At 37.7% G+C, this 12,948-nt stretch overlaps 1 protein-coding gene and 1 pseudogene across 7 annotated transcripts in view; one reads left to right on the top strand and one right to left on the bottom strand.

Annotated features, from left to right (window-relative positions):
- Positions 1 to 12,948, top strand: part of RNF111 (ring finger protein 111) — a 126,695-nt gene that overhangs the window by 27,031 nt on the left and 86,716 nt on the right. For 4 of the 7 annotated variants that reach the window (XM_078448661.2, XM_078448660.2, XM_078448659.2 and 1 more), the window contains exon 1: positions 3,470 to 3,854. The exons of 1 other annotated variant lie outside the window; for it this stretch is intronic. The gene's annotated coding sequence lies outside the window, so the exon portion shown is untranslated. Of the gene's footprint in view, positions 1 to 3,469; positions 3,855 to 3,944; positions 4,194 to 4,221; positions 6,273 to 12,948 lie in introns of those variants that run through there. 2 more of the 7 variants (XM_078448656.1, XM_078448657.2) reach the window with 2 other exon arrangements.
- Positions 8,704 to 9,070, bottom strand: LOC132669645 (large ribosomal subunit protein eL30 pseudogene; annotated as a pseudogene).

The following is a 12,948-nucleotide window of genomic DNA, read 5'->3' as shown; positions in this document are numbered from 1 at the left end:
GGTCTATCTTTCTTTTTCCAGTTTACCATTTTCATTAAAAAGTACTGGTCCTTGTCTATGTACAATGTTCAGTGCATTCTAAGCCAGGACTTATCAACTGGATCATTATGGCATTTTGGGCCAGATAATTCTTTGTTTTAGAGGCTGTCCTGTGCATTATAGGATGGTTAGCAATGTCCCTGACCTGTAGACATTAGATATCACCAGCATCTTCCCCGTTGTGACAACAAAAAATATCTTTGGACATTGTCAATCCCTGGGGGTCACAGTCAACCCTGTTGAGAACCTCTGTTCTAAAATGTATGACAGTTACTGAGATTACTCTTGTTTACAGATCTCCTTATTGCCAAACTAATGGACATTTCATATCTTTGATCACCCACTTCATCATTGAAACTCTTTTTCTCACTTGGCCTGCCACCTATTTGTTTGGGTTTTTCTTTCTTTGCTTTTGTTCTGGCCCATCCTTATTTTTCTGGGACTTCCACTTTCATTCTTCCACTCTTAAAATACCACCTTTCCCCAGATATCTGTCTCTTTTCACTGATATTCTGGGTGACCTCATCAAAATTACTGCTTCAGCGATCACAAGTTAATTCCTATCAAAACTCTGTCTTCAGCCCAGACTTTTCCTGAGCTCCAAACCCACATATCCAACAGCTTACTGGAATCTACGCTTTGGCTAAATATTAGACACCTCAAACTCTACTTGCCCAATAAAGAAGTAATTATTTCCTTTCAACCTCCTTTCTCATCCCACCCCAATCAAAATTTCCATACCCCAAAGTTGGGTTTTGCCATTCTTTTTCCTGAATGGCATTTCCACCCAACCGCTTACTGTAAATTTGGAAGCTTCTGAGATTCTCCTTCTCCTTCACTCCAGTTGTTTACTCTTCTTGTATCTGTCTCTTCCTTCTCATTCTCATTTCCACCACCCTCGTCACTTTTTGCTTGCCAGTTCAACTGGTCTTCGCCTCTCTATTTTGTCCCTTTCCAATCCAGCCCCTACTCTGAATATATAATGATATCTCTGATAGTCAATCTGATTATTACTCCTCCGGTTGATTTCCTTTAATGGCTTACCATAGTTTTAAGTATAAAATAGTTCAAATTCCTCATGCTAGCAAAAACAACCTTACTTAATCTGTTTCTATCTACTTTTCTTCCCTTATCTCTCAATAGTTTCTCTGCACAACACATTCAGTAGATCCTATTAGAGAATTTGCTTCTTGCTGTTTCTGTACCTTAGTGTACTGATCTTTTCTGCCTGGAATGTTCTATTTGCTTCATTTGATTGTCTTCATTTATGTCGCAAAGTTTAGTTTACACATCACTTCCTCTTGGTTTGACTATGGTGTTCCATCTTTGTGTTCTCAGAGCACTACTACACCACCCTGTTCCTTCCATGTTATAGTGTAACCTATATTATATACCTATATGTATACCTACATTTATTTATTTTTATTTATTTTGAACATGATGTGTTAGGGATACCTGTGGGACATTAAAGTGGAAATTACATATCCAGTAAAATAGCCATACGGGTCTAGATCAGTCCACACTGTCCAACAGAAGTATAATGTGAGCTACAGATTAAATTTTATAGTAGTTATATTTAAAAAGTAAAAGAAACAGGTGAAATGAACTTTAATGGTATATTTTATTTAGCCCCAGGATTTCTCAACTGTACTATTGACATTTTTGGCCAGAAAATTCTTTGTTGTGGAGGGTTGTCCTGTGTATTGTAAGACGTTTAGCAGCATCCCTGGCCTCTTGTTAGTAGAGGTCAGTAGCCATCCTTCCCCCAAGTTGTGAACACCAAAAATGTCTCCAGATATTGCTAAATATCCCCGGGGGGGGGGGAGGGGATGACAAAATCATCCCTGCTTGAGAAACACTGATTTACCCCAATCTAACCAAGATATTATTTCAACATGTGATGAATATTAAAATTATTGAGATTTTTACAATTTTTTATATTGTATCTTTGAATTGGATGTGTATTTTTCACTTAATGTGCTTCTCAATTCATACTCACCACATTTCAAGTGCTCAATAGCTACATGTGGCCAGTGTCTACTTCCTTGAAGAGCACAGGTCAAGAGCTTGAAAAAAAGGTTAGGTCTGGAAATATCGTTCTGGAAGTACATGATTTTGAGAAGTCATGAGTCAATAACAATTGAAACCATGGCAGTAGATAAGATAGTCCAGGTAGAATTTTATGTTTAGAGCAAGAAAATAGGAGGACTGAGGAAAATTCCTACTCCAATGCTCTTCCAGTTTTCCCACAAAACCTGTGATCTTTTCTTTTCTTTTTTTCTTTTTAAAAATATTTATTTTTGAGAGACGGAGAGAGCATGAGTGGAGGGGCAGAGAGAGAGAGAGAGAGAGAGAGGATCTGAAGTGGGTTCTTTGCACAGAGAGTCCGATGTGGGGCTGGAACCCAGGGACCTTGAGATCATGACCTGATCTGAAGTCGGGTACTTAACTGACTGAGTCACCCAGGTGCCACTATTATTATTATTTTAATATATTTCCTTCACACAACAGTATGGAGAACACAAGTGAACAAAAGAAAACATATTGAGAAAGGTTGATAACAAAGGGAGGGAATTAATGTTTATTGAACACTTAATTGGTAAATAATGTTCACAACATTATATGAACTGTCTTATTTAATCTCACAAGAACCCTTTGAGGTAAATAATGTTCTTTTTGTAAAGAAACAATTTTATTTTATTTTATTTTATTTTTTGCCTAAGATGCCCTTTTATTTTCTTTTTAAATTGAAGTGTAACTAACGTTTTCTTTCTTTTCTTTTCTTTTTTTGGAAAGATTTATAAAGGTATAATGAATCCGAATGCTGTTAATTGGCATCATCAGGATTTGAAAGGAAGTCTGTCTGACTGATTCTAAAGCCTATATTCTCCTTCCGTACATCCTCCTAATGCACGTAATGAAGCAATTGCTATCTACTGATTTTCATAAAATAATTAAGAAGGCGTAGGTGATTGTACAGTCAGTTCCCAGGATATGTTACCACTTTTGATGTGATTCTGGAAGCAAATTCACCCTAAGATCGGGGTGCTATGATCTTTATGTCATTAGCGAGTATGATTTGGGTATCATTTTTTGTGTGTGACAGTAAACCGTGTTTTCGTTTAAATGTACTGTAAATGTAGTCAATAATTCTGTGGTTAATTGTACTTTTCAGTTACGAAAAAATTAGCCAATAAATAGTATTTTGCTTAAATGTAGAATACAATCACCAAGGAAAATAAAATAACGAGCTTCATGAAATCGTTAGGCTTCGCTAACAGACTTCATAAAGCAAGTACAAAGGGGGAGGGCTGAGGAAGAGGGGGCGGGACATTGAGAAACATGAATCTGAGCAAGCGCAGAAACAGATATTAATGGAGGCGTGAAGACTACTGCTCCCTCACTTTCCGAACTGTCGTAAAGACCCGGAGTGTCGTGCTCGCTCGGTAGAGGAGGGATTGGTTAGGCGGCGGCAGCGGCGGCGGCAGGAGAACAGCAGCAGTGGCGGCGACGGTGGCGAGGTGTTCGGTCTGCGCAGCACAGAAACGCCCGCAGCTTCAGGGAAGGAGTTCTTGTGGGATCAAATCAGGCGTTCTGAACCCAGGCCGGGTGAACTGGGCCGAACCAGGCGCTGCCGCTCGTACGGTTTGGTGGCGGTGACAGACGCAGCTCTTGACTATAGGGGCCTATTAGGCCGAGATCTGAAAGCCCAGATCACTGGCTCTCGACGCATCCTCTTCCCCTCTTCCATCTGCTGTCTTCCTTCCTGGGCCAGTGATTCCCGGACTCTGGGAAAAGGGTAGCTAATGATTAAGGTGAGGGGGCTAGGGGGGAGGGGATCGATTGGAGGCCGCGCGTGCGCGCAACGGGGGAGGGGCCGGCCTGGAGGGGAGAAAGAGGAAGGGCTGCGGCCGCGGAAGGCTGGGGTCGGCGACCGGCCGGTTACTGCTGGCTGCATAGTGACTTAGGGTCTGGGTCTTCGCAAGAGAATTAATTGTGTTTGAGCAAAGCATTCGTCTACAGACACACCCACACCCCACAGTAAGGGAGTGTGGGTGAGGGGATTTCTTTTCCTCTTTGGACTCTCCCTAGAGTCTAGGAAGGGGACTGAGGACTGAGGCGTGGGAGTGCGATTTGACAATGGAGTGATGAAGGTAACCCGCACCGGGGGTGTTGGAGGGCGCTAAGTCAGCCCTGACGGTTAGGGAGTTGCCGTCTTATGTGATCAAGGAAACGTCCGCGGAACAGCAGAAATACAGACGCGTCAGATTTTTGTGTAGAGTTGGTTTGCTCATTAGAAAAGAAACTGTATATTTTATTATTGTCCTTAGGTAATTTGTCAGAGGCAGTGGCAAGGCTGTAGTGGAAATATCTGTTCTGTACTGTAGAAATAGAGGTTTGGCACCATAGCTTTTAAATAGGCTATAATAGATCTTTACAGATACTTCTTAACGCAAGTCCCAAGTTTTAGTGCTTAAAAATACCAGGAAGTATATAGGGTATTCATTTAATTTGTTCATGTTCGTACTGTGAGGTGACTCCATTGTATTGTGTGCTTTCCTGTTTCTTGATTTATGTGCAGTATGAATTTAGAACTCTCTGGAGTGGTCAGGTGCCAGCTGACATAGACTTCATTTTATAGTTGTTTTAGCTTTTGAACCCGACTTAATACAAACTTTATTTTACTTGGTATTTTTATGTTTAATTTTCTTGTATTAGGGACCTCTTCAGTCGAAAAGAACAGCCTGGGGAAAATATAAGCTGAGGTCCCATTTGCTTTCCCATTTTTGTGTGTGTGTGTGTGTGTGTGTGTGTGTGTGTGTGTGTTTGCTTTCAAACGTTAGAATGTGATTTCGATATTACGTGGAAGTTCTGTAATACTATTTTTACTCAGCTTTATTATGGTGAAGATCTACATTTTGATGGTTTGTTACTATATGTTTTTTAGTAAATATTTTCATGTCAATATAAACTGTTGCTTTTCATACTAAACAGTAGTCTTTGGTTGTGTTGTGAGATAAAACGGGATGAGAAAGAGGCCCTCTTACTCTGAAAACAATCCTTAATTTTTTTTAAAGCCTTGAATTATTTTACTTTTGTCCATTTCTTCTCATTAACCTTGGACACATGACATTTTTCCCCTGCTCATTTGTTTGCCATCTAAGATTCAGAGTAGTATTCTAAAAGCTGGTGACGATGTTTGTGAATTCGTCTGAACAATATTTTAAGAAAAACTGGGAAGAGTGGAGACTCTCTCCTTGTTCACAGGGATGGTGGATCTTATATATGTGGCTCTTTACTTATTTTTTAAGTAATTGCTACACCCAGTGTGGGGCTCGAACTTAGAACACCCAGGTAAAGAGTCCCATGCTCCACCAACTGAGCCAGGCAGGTGCCCCGTTATTTTCATTTTAAAATTTAAAGTGGGATTAAAAATTCTTGAGTCATGCCAATTAAATTTTTTAGACATTTTATTATTTTGCCAAAGAGGGGTTTCTGTAACATGCTTTATTTACTTAGAGCATAGTTATATGTGTCTTCTTTTAACTTTTCCCTCTGTGAGCTAGGACTTCAATAGGAAGAAAAAAAGTGACATTAAAAATGATAGTAATTAAAGTATGTTCGTAACTTGACATTAGCATTCTATGGGTGACATTATCTTATGAAAGAGTATAAGGTTGGAGATAGGAGATCTGGATTTTAGATCTAGCTTTGCTTGCTATTTATTAGATAGGTGACTTTATTGATAACCATCCTTGGCTTCTGATCTCTTTCAATTGTTAAATGAGAAGTGTGGGATGGCTTTCTAGGTTTCTCTAGGTCCCAATTTAATGATTCATATTTTTAGTTAGGTGTTTTTGGTACTTATTGGTGTATTCATTATGATTCAATTCCTAGAAAGAAGTGCTGTACTGAGAGTTAAATTCCTTCATGTGTATATTAGGTGAGGAAAAAAAACAACAAACCCAGGAGGCAGCCATGTTTGTTGTTCTAGATAATACTTCTCTCCCGTTGTAGATATTATATATGATTTAATAGCTCTCATATGATACTAAGAGATGAAATTTGTTCTATTTCTGGTAATGCTCTTTAAATCGTCCTGAATAATTTTTCTTTCAGAAACCTGTAATCGTTCAGTTAAAGTCCAGAATTGCGTTTGAATGCCTTACACCTCTGTTCTTTCTTTCCTGATCCCACCGATTCTTGGTAACAGCTGACCCAGGTTTCTACAGGTATTCAATGCATATCATTACATGTGGAGTGAGCTACAAATGTTTAAAAACAAATACTAAATTGAGCTTACATTTTAAATAAGGGTACTGAGTTATTACTTAGTTACTCAGTATGTATTTATTGAATGTCTCATGTTCTCAGTATTGTTTTTGGTCTCCAGTGAGGAAGGCACTTTGCCTTCGGGGAGTTGTCATTCTACTGTGGGAAACATAATAAACAGAATAGTTTGAGGTAGTGGTGAGTGCCATGAAGAAAATAAGACCATGTAATGAAGAATGAGTGGAAGTGGAGCTGTACTGTGGATTGAGTGGTTAGGGAGGGCCTAACTTCTTTTTAGAGGTGATGAGTTGTGATCATTTATTAAAAAGAATCAGCCATACTGATAATTTTGAGGAATCTTGCAGATAAAGGGAACAGCAAAGGCATTGGATTGTGTTTGATTCTGGAGAATCTACAAGTGTAAGTTGTTTGGTTTGTGTGTTAGGCTTTTCCATAATTGCTGACAGACGATGTTAAAAATATTTTATGTGTAGCAACCAAATGTAATGTGTTGACCTTGTTTAAATCCTCACTCAAATCAATTGTAGGAAGTCATTTTTGGAACACTTTGGGGGAAATATGAATGTGAATGGATATCATATATCAAGGATATTAGATATTAAGGAATTATGTTAATTTTGTTAGGGATGATAATGACATTATGTAAACATCCATTGATGATTCTTGCCTCTGTTGATCTTTACTTTGATGGTTGCAGAATGCTTGTTTCAAACTCTACCATGTCTAATCAATAGGCTGTTGTATGGAAGAAGCACTCTTTTATCTATTATCAATATGAACCTACCTACTTCGTGTTTTATTCAATGGATTATAAATCCATTACTGCCTTTACTTATTTTGATGCTCAAATTATCCCACATTTGTCCAGTGAGAGCCTCTCCACCCTGGCTCCTGTGTTTTTGACATACATAATTTTTTATGAATACTGTATTTCCTTTCTCTTTGGCACAACAAGAAGTTCAAGCTCATCTTATATCTTTCCTGTCTCAGTCTTGGAATCTCTAAGGAGCCCTGGTTCCTTTTAGTGGGGAGTCCAATTTGCTTTTGAGTTTTCTGTTTAATTTTTTTTTTAACATTTATTTATTTTTGAGAGAGAGAGAGAGAGAGAGAGAGAGAACAGAGCATGAGTGGGGGAGGGGCAGAGAGAGAGGGAGACACAGAATCCAAAGCAGGCTCCAGGCTCTGAGCTGTTAGCCTAGAGCCTGATGCAGGGCTCGAACTCACAGACCACAAGATCATGACCCGAGCTGAAGTCGGACACTCAACCCATCGAGCCACCCAGGCACCCTTGAGTTTTCTGTTTATATATAGAAATAATCTCTTATTTCCTGGATCAGGACATCCTCTGAGAAACCTAAACTTAGATGTTGATAGTGGGTTTATATTTCTATGAAGATTTTATTTATGAAGTAAATAAATGTAGTAATTTATTATATTTGCCATAAAACACTGTATTATTTTTCTGTTTTTTAAAATAAATAAGTTCTGATTTGATCTTAATTATGATCAAATGAAATAGAAAAAAATAAAATATTATTTTACTTTGTGTTACATTTCATATGTTGAGGGTTTAATCACTTAACTGTTAAAAATGACAAGGTGTAGGGGTGCCTGGGTGGCTCAGTTGGTTGGGCGTCTGACTTCGGCTCAGGTTATGATCTTGCAGTTCGTGGGTTCCAGCCCTGTGTCGGGCTCTGTGCTGACAGCTTCCTCGGGCCTGCTTCGGATTCTGTGTCTCCCTCTCTCTGCCTCCTCCCTGCTCATCCTCTCTCTTGAAGAATAAATAAGCGTTAAGAAAAAAAATTAAAAATGGCAAGGTGTGCATACTTCATTGTTTTTAACTAAGTCATCAGACATTCTAGTGTGAAGGAAATTGTTGCTTTTTAACTAGCCTTTTATTTTATTTATTTATTTATTATTATTATTTTTAATGTTTGTTTATTTTTGACAGAGAGAGAGACAGAGCATGAGCCGGGGAGGGGCAGAGAGAGAGGGAGACACAGAATCCGAAGCAGGCACCAGACTCTGAACTGTTAGCACAGAGCCCAACACGGGGCTCGAACTCCTAGACCACGAGATCATGACCGAAGTCAGACGCTGAACCGACTGAGCCACCCAGGCGCCCTTAACTAACTTTTTAAATGAGATTTTTAATTATAATATAGAATAATGTTTCAAATATGAGTGGAAATACATGGACATTTTTCTGGAAAGTTATTGTTACAAGGTATGTCTCACAGCCATTTTCTCACCTGTATGTGGGTATTTGCTTTATTTATTTATTTATTTTTTAACCCTGATTTGTAAGTATTTTTCCAGACAGTATTTTGGGCTTTTTTGTTTTTTAAAACAAGCTCTGGCCAGTTTTATTTAAGGGAAATTTTGTGTGATTTGCTGTTCACCAGTCTGTTCTGGCATGCTTCTAATGATACCAGAATCACCTGGGTCAATGATAGCCGGTGTGCATACTTTGTAGTATTTCCCACATGCTGTGTCCAGTTCAGTGTTATTGCCACTCTAGTGATAGACACCAGTTTTGGCCAAGCATGGTGTAATAATCTATTTCAGATTTCCTCAAGGCTGGGCAGTTGTTGGCGAGGATCATCAGTTTTGCTTTGCCATGTCTGATCATGTTCAGCTGCTTGTACCCCAGTACATACTTCCACTTTTCATAAGAAGTTGGAGACTAGAGGTAATTGACTCCAGCGACTTTTTTTGTCTTCTTTGCAGCCACCATCTTCCTGCCTTAGGTGAGGGATGGCCCCAAGCAGGAGCAGCCACCAAGATACCAGACAATATTTTGTATGGTTTTTAACTAGTTAATTTTTGAGGCAATTAATATATGTACATGGTTTAAAAATTTTTTTAATGTTTGTTTATTTTTGAGAGAGAGAGTCAGAGCGTGAGTGGGGGAGGGGCAGAGAGAGGAAGACACAGAATCCAAAGCAGGCGCCAGGCTCTGAGCTGTCAGCACAGCGGGTTCAAATCCACAAACTGTGAGATCATTACCTGAGCTGAAGTCGAACTCCTAAGAGGTTTGTTTTTTTTTTTTTCTGGTATTACTATCATATTTCTTATAGTATGCTTATATATCTGCTTAGTTACTTTTGATGTCAGTGATTTTGTTGTCTTTTAAAAAATATATTTAAGTTTTAAAGATAAAAGCAGTACACAGGGTACCAAATTCATAAGATACGAAGGGTATACACAGAAAGATAAATTTTCTTGCCATCCCTCTTCTTTTCCCTGAAGATCTATCTCCTCTTACTATTTCATATGTATACAGCACAGCAGTATGGCGTCTTGTGGGGAGCTCTGCAAGTGTTTCAGCAAATTGGCTGGGTTGAATGAAACTATTTGATAATAGTAAGTTCTTCTTCACTACTTACCTATGTTGGCATTTGCAGTGATAGTACAAACAGTGATGGGCAAAACTGCTGGCCCTGCAGTGCATATTCAGACCGTGGCTAAAACTGTACTAATAGTCATCATATTTTTCATTACTACACATTTACAAAGCCAGTTTCATTTAAGAATGAAAACCATGAAAAAAACAAAAATAAAACCAGTTTCTTTTAACAAAGTTCTTTATAAAGCAGTAAAACCTGTTTTATTAATCTTGTCCCTTGAGTACATGTCTTTTTAATATTTTTTTTCTTTTTAATGTTTCATGTGATAAAATGAGAATGTTGTAAGGCACTTTTGCTTCATCCCAAATTATGCTTGTCTTGAAGAAAAGTACTTGTGTGATTGAGTTGCAGGATGAACTAGCAAACTTAGTTGCTTTTTTTTAATGGAACTGTATTTTTACTTGAAAGAATGAAAACTGTAGTTACTTAAACTTGGGTATTTGTGTATGTTTTCTCAAAAATAAATGAAGTGAGGGAAAACAACTGACAGAAATTATTGCCAAGATAAAATTAAGGCTTTCAAGCAAAAATTAGAATTTTGGAATGCATATCTGCCACTATGAGTTTGGCAGCTTCTTAGGACCTTTTTGATGAAATTGATGGTGATATTAACAAAATGTGTATAAAATGACTATTGCATAATGAAATGTGTCAGTGTTTGCAAGATATGCATAACTTTGTGGACCAACTTTTCTAATGACCTGTGCATGATATTACAAAGTCATGTATGTGTGAAAGATCTATTTAAGTGCAAGATAAATCAATAGATATTTTATGAAATGATAAGAAGTTTCATTGATAAGTTATCAGATTCAACATTGCAAGTAACCTTTACAAAATTATACTTACTAAGTTTTGTTTTGGGTTAATATCAAAGAATAGTATATACACTTATCTGACAAAGTTATTAAAGATACTCTTTTTTTTTTTTTTTTTTTAAGTTTATTTATTTTGAAAGAGTGCGAGCAGGGTGGTGGGAGGCAGAGAGAGAGGCAGAGAGAGAGAGAGAATCCTAAGCAAGCTCTGTGCTGCTAGCTGTGGAGCCTGATGTGGGGCTCAAACCCACCAATTTCTAGATCATGACCTGAGCCAAAATCAAGAGTCGGATGGTTAACCTACTGAGCCACCCAGGTGCCCCAAGATATTCTTCTCTTTTAAGTACATATTTGTGTGAAGCTGGGTTTCTTTTTTTTTTTTTAATGTTTATATTTATTTTTGAGAGAGAGAGAGAGAGAGAGGAGGGTGAGTGGGGGAGGGGCAGAGCGAGGGAGACACAGAATCCAAAGCAGGCTTCAGGCTCTGAGCTGTCAGCACAGAGCCCAACGCGGGGCTCAAACTCATGGACCATGAGATCGTGACCTGAGCTGAAGTCAGACGCTCAGCCGACTGAGCCACCCAGGCGCCCAAAAGCTGGATTTCTTTTTTTTTTTTTTTTTAAATTTTTTTTTCAACGTTTTTTATTTATTTTTGGGACAGAGAGAGACAGAGCATGAACGGGGGAGGGGCAGATAGAGAGGGAGACACAGAATCCTGGATTTCTTATTAGATAGGATACAGAAGCAGATTTAAGAATCCAAGTTTCTTCTATTAAGTCAGACATTAAAGAGATTAGCACAAATGTGTAATAGTACTACTCTTTAACTTTTTTGAAAAGATAAAATGTTACTTAATATTAGCATGTAATAGACTTACTATTGCTGTTTTTAAAAAATAAATTTTTAAGCATTGATTTTATTTTCTAATGTATTAAATATAACCTAGAATTTAAACTTTTGGGAGATTCTCAATTATTTTTAAGAGTCTAAAGGGGTTCTCAAGTCAGAACGTTTGAGCCTTGCTGTGCCAGTTATCTTTTGACTTCTTATGGAAAAGAAATCCACACTTCTTTCTTCACCCTTTCTTTTGATATAGTTGTGTCACAACTTTAGGTTATTTTAAGTAATAACTCAACACGTATTTATTGAATACCAACTCTGTGTTCTAAGCTTTGGGGCACATAATAATGGTGAAAACAAAGACTAGGCTCTATTGGGAAAACAAGTAAATTTTACATATGGTAATTATGGCAATAACTGAGCTGGTAAAAGAAGATGGGAGTGAGGTTAACTTTTTAAATGTAAGATGATCGGGGATGGTCTCAAGGACAAGGAAACATTTTTAGCACAGACTGAAAGGAAACAAGTGAGATCCTTGTGGCTATCTGGGGGACAAGCATTTCGGGCAGATTAAATAGCATAGCATACTTGGCCTGCTCAAGGAAAAGCCAAGAAGCTGTTGTGACTGGAATGGAGTGGATGAGGAGAATGGTGATTTCTGAAGATGGAGGTAGCAAGGGCTTATGTCCTTCAGTTTTAAGAAATATTTTTGTGTTAGCTTTCATGACATCTTAGTCATTTTTTTTTTTTTTTTTTTCTGTTCTCTTTTGGGAGTTGTTGTCAGATGATAAGATTTTGTTGCTCTTTCTTGTTGTTAGCTCCTTTTCTTTTTTGGTGAATTAAAATATTTTTTCATTTAGTGGGGATTGCAAGGAAATTTGAGAGAAAGCTACATGTATAATTTACCATGTTTAAACAAAATGTGAACTTTTGTTTTTGATAAATACCAGTAGCAAGTTACATTGTTGATACGGAAATTGGCTCTTCTCAACTCTTAGTGGTAGAATCATGTTTAAATATGTGAAAAAGTACACATGTAAATAGGTTCACTTTACAAAGTCTAAGTCTACTTTAACAACTGTGTTCTTTAATAGAAAGTAGTCATTAAGTGAAGAAAATCATGTGATGTAATACTTTTATTACAAAACATCTGCAGACTGACTGTCACAGATTTGATTGTACTTTCTGTGAAATCACATTTCTTTAAAGAACTGTATATAGTACCAGATGAAAATGGCCATTTTATGGAATCTTATACAGCCATAAAACAGGGATGAGATTTTGCCACCACTTGTGACAACATGGATTGATCTAGAGGGTATTATGCTAAGTGAAATAAGTCAAAGAAAGACAAATACCATATGATTTCACTTATATGTAGAATCTAAAAAATAAAACAAATGAATAAAGAAAAAGCAGAATCAGGCCTATAAGTAAAGAGAACAGACTGGTGGTTGCCAGAGGGGAGAGGTGGGGATGGACAAAATGGGTGAAGGGGAGTGGGAGATACAGGCTTCCAGTTATAGAATGAATAAGTCATAGGAATAAAA

This window comes from Panthera onca, chromosome B3 (assembly GCF_046562875.1).
Source record: "Panthera onca isolate mPanOnc1 chromosome B3, mPanOnc1 haplotype 2, whole genome shotgun sequence".
In the NCBI taxonomy this organism is placed as follows: Eukaryota; Metazoa; Chordata; class Mammalia; order Carnivora; family Felidae; genus Panthera; species Panthera onca.
Note: the sequence above shows the minus strand (reverse complement) of the source record. Positions and strands in the feature narration are given on the sequence as shown.